We start from the raw sequence: 4,367 nt of genomic DNA on the forward strand, positions 1-4,367 counted from the left end.
TCCATCTCTCTGAGCCAGGGCCAAGGGCACCAGGAGAGCCAAGGTGGCACCTGCTGCTGAGTGTGCAAAGGCCTCAGAGTCCAGGCAGAAACCCTTCCTCCCAGCACTTGGCCTCCAAGCCTCATGCGTTCATGGCCTGGGTCTGGTTTTAGTTGTCTAGGAAGGCCTTGGACCAAGGGGGGCTTCGACTGGCTTAAAAATATGTAGGGGTCCTTAAGTAAGAGGCTGGGGTAGAGGGTTTAAAAGATTAAAGATCAGGGGCACCTGGGTGGCTTGATTTTATCTCAGGTCATGATCTTGGGGTCTCGAGATCAAGCCCTGTGTTGGGCTCCGTGCTGAGCATGGTGCCTGCTGGAGATTCTCTCTCCCTCTCCCTCTGCCCCTTGCCCCCTCTCTCAAATAAAAAAATAAATCTTTAAATTTAAAAAAAAAGGAACAAAAAAGATTAATGATCAGCTAGGACTGGAAGAGGAGAGCGGGTGGGCCTGGCATCGGAGGCAGGGGTGTTCCCCTGCAGGTTGAGGGATTTGGGGGACTCGGGAAGGGGAGGTTTCTGAGTAGGGGTTTCCCCCTAGCGAGCAGGTCTCTGATGTGCCCCCCCCAGGTCCTGTGGGGCAAAACGGGTGGAATTGTTGCTCAAAACTTAGAGAAACGGGATGGGGGTGGGGCACCTGGGTGGCTCATTGGGTTAAGCGTCTGCCTTCAGCTCAGGTCGTGATCCCAGGGTCCTGGGATCAAGCCCCGGGTCCCTGCTCAGCGGGGAGCCTGCTTCTCCCTCTCCCTCTGCCGTTCTGCCTACTTGGCTCTCTCTCTATGTCAAATAAATAAATAAAATCTTTAAAAAAAGAAGTGCTTTGTTAGAAACAAACAAACAAACAAAACAACAACGGAGAGAAAGGAGAGGGGTTATTCCCAGAGCATCGTGCCACCGAGGTGTTGCTGCCCACCTTCCTATGTCCCGCATGAAGTCTAAGACTTCGCTCACCATCCTTTCACACACAATTGGCAAAGGCGGCCTGGCGAGCAGATGCGTAAAAACTGGTTATCCATTTCCACTGCGCATAACCATTCCTCTCCCTTTGCGGGTCATGTCAGCACACAAAAGCATTTCACAACCCCTCTTGCTGGTGGTGATATATGGACAATAGATTGAGAAAACGTTAGAGAGGCAGGGGTTCAAAAACAGTTGGGAAATGCTGGATTAAACAAACAAACAAAAAAACCAAAACCCAAAAACCAAACCAACCAACCAAACAAAAAAAAACCCACGTTGCTTACCAGCAGCCTACGGCTCTTATTCCTCACTCTTGTGCCACGTTTTATAACTGTTCGAAGGGTGTTCACGTGTTTGATTTCACCTGCGCCTCCCTTGAGCCTGTGAGGTAAGGAGGGCAGAGGCTGCGTGCATCTGGAAGGGGCAAAGGTAAAAACAGAGCTGGGACTAGAACCCAAATGTCCTTGTTATGGCATATGAGTGAACTGTGCCAGGTTAAGCTGTACCTTCCTTGAATGGGTTAAAAACAAACAGTGAGGAAACCCTGTGCAGGTGTCAGGGAGCTGCTTGGGTACGGAGACAATGGTAACAATACCGTCTTGCCCTAGAGTGTCTAACAGAGATGGGTGGCCAGGTGTCTTGCGCTAATGGGCAAAGCAGGAGGCCCAGTGTAAATGGGGGAGAACTGTGGAGCTCAGGGGATACAGAGAGGTGGATTTAGTTCCAAAAGGTTCCCCCCTTGCAGTTTGTTTCAAATGACAGGAGTGACCTGGGTGACCAGGGTGGCCTGGGGGCACTCTGCTCAGGAGTGGCGGATGGAGAGCCCAGCTCAGGACTCGAGCCACCAACCTCTTGCGCTTGCGATGGGCTCATCCAGTGCCCTGCCCAGTCTTTCTCATAGGGACGTTGGGAGGAACCCGCGTGGAAGGGACAAACCACCGCAGAACGGCATGAAAAGGCAGTGCTCAGCATTCACCTTTTTAAAAAAATCCATTTGGCCTCCACGGGAGCGCTACTGAGGGCAAAGATTTTGGCGACACTGATAGGTTTGCACCGTCGACTTAGTAGCTGCGTGGCTGAGCCGTTTCTTCCTGAGCCCGCTTCCTGCTTCGTAAAATGAAGGTATCATCTCCTGCCTGACAGGTTGTTAGGACGAAATAAGCAGCGTTTGTGAAGGAAAGCCCTCGGTAAACTAAGAAGCCGTATTACTATCTGGTGAGCTCACCTCCGGGCGTCCGCCAAACCCAGCTCGCTTTAGGGCCCGGAGAGAGCCGGCCGCGGTGGGAGTCGAGAAGGTGGTTCTTTTTTCGGGACGACTGTGCCTCGGGGGAAAATGGAGGAAGAAGGGCTTGCTCGCCCCCTCTGTCTTCCTATCCCCCAGCTGAGGGGGCAGGGGCGGGGGAAGCTGGCATAACCTTTTTCTTTGGTGAGTCAGCCAAGAAGGCATTTCTAGAGCTCCAGTGATGTGTAAGTGGTGGTTTGGGTTTGGAGTTTTTTAAAGCGGCTCCCTCCCTTTTAAGCAGCTTTAAGACACACAACAAGCACACGCAACTGGGAAGCAAATGGGGGAAAGGACAGAAGCCCCGCTGACTAGTATGAACTTGAGGAAATCAGCTTCCCGGGGCCTGTTTTCTCTTCTGTAAAGTGGGGACGATGCTACCTCCCTCGCAGGGTCATTGCATTCACGGTGTGTGGAAGTGCTGGGTTCGGCACCCCGTACCTGTCCCTGTCCCTTTCCTTTCCCTTCCTCGCGGACGGACTGTAATCACTGAGCCTAGAGCGAAAGCACTTGCCCTTCAGCTGCTCCAGGCTCTTCTAATGGCTGCCACTATTGAACAACCCCCTGCTACAGCTCATCCCTAGACAGGGAGGCAGCAGGAGCAGTCCCGAGAAATTGTATCGCCCAAGATCACACCGCTTGCAATTTCTAAAAGGCGGGATCCCAACCCACCTCCTCTAGGTTACCTCTTAGGTATCAGAATGTGTGAGGGGGCTTCATCGAGCTGGGTCTTCTGGAAGGCCCATCTTTAAATAGACTCAGGCCAAGGGGGTAACCCCAACCTGGCCCATTTTGAGAAGGAACTGAGGGTGGAGTTTCGAGGGCAGGAAATAGGCCATCACTACAGGGAAGCTGGCAGTGATTGGAAGAGAGCTAAAAATGAACGTTTGCCTCCCAAATCCTTGGAGAAACTTAATCTGTGCTCTAGCAGTTTCAGGAGCTTACGTTGTGAGGGTGAGGGGAGTCCTTCATGAAACGGTATACAAATAGAGTACTGGTGGTCTTCTGTCCTCTCTCACTAAACACGACCTCCTACTCATCGCCTGACAGCCCTCCACTCATCACCCTGTAAACAAGAGGGACTCGAGTCTCCTGTTCGAGCCTAAGCCAGACTGCAGAGGCTAGGATGGGAAGGCTGAGTCATCTTCCTCTTAAAAGAAAACCTAAGGGGCGCCTGGGTGGCTCAGCCGGTTGGGCGTCTGCCTTAGGCTCAGGTCATGATCTCAGGGTCCTGGGATCGAGCCCTGCAATGGGAGTCTGCTTGTCCCTCTCCCGCTGCCCCTCCCCCCTGCTTGTTCTCTCTCTCTCTCTCTCTCTCTCTCTCAAATAAAATCTTACAACAAAACCAAAAACCTAAGTGTGGCTAAGCCACAGAGAACAAAAGCACGTTTTCTACACAGATCACGTTTCAACACATGGCTGCTTTTTTAGGGTATCAACCCAAGAGCTGAGGACTTCTACAGCAGAAAGTAGGTACCCCTCCACGTCATCCGAGCCGTCTTCCTCCCTCCACACCCAGCTGTCGGCATGGCTGCAAGCACCTTCTACTAAGCAGCAAAATGACTGCCGTGGCCCATCTCCCACTGCAGACTGTGCCGGGTATGGTGCGGCACAGGCAAGCCGGGCCAGGACGGTCTTCCGACAGCCCACTGGGGAGCTGGGCCATAGCCCGAGCTGCTCTTCACCCTAAGGGTTATGGCAAATAGCTCCGTGAGAGCCAAGGTCCTGGCCCCAGCTGCACGCACAAGGACAACTCTCACGGCACCTTATCTGTTTCTCTCCTTTTTCTCCTGGCCGAGGCAGACTAGGGAGAGAGGAGTGCTTTGGTTCGTTCGTTTACAGCTCTAATTGCTGAAAACAGTGCTGTGTGGCAGGGAGAAGTCCTGGCTTCCACACGCACCCCTTGTGAGGCAGAGTGTTGGGCCATTGCGCAGCTGCTCATTCCTAGGCCAGGAAGGAGGAAGCAAAGCTCCAGCTCCTCTGGGCAGCTCTGATCCTGGAAAATTCACTGCCCACATCAAAGGGTCCCCCCATAAGGTCGGGCGCCCAGAGCTGACCCCCTCCCCCTCAAAAAAAAAGCAGCTGATACTCAAA

The sequence above is a fragment of the Eumetopias jubatus genome, unplaced genomic scaffold (genome assembly GCF_037043125.1).
Source record: "Eumetopias jubatus isolate StellerSeaLion01/CBP00866 unplaced genomic scaffold, mEumJub1_p1.0 scaffold_11, whole genome shotgun sequence".
Lineage (NCBI taxonomy): Eukaryota > Metazoa > Chordata > Mammalia > Carnivora > Otariidae > Eumetopias > Eumetopias jubatus.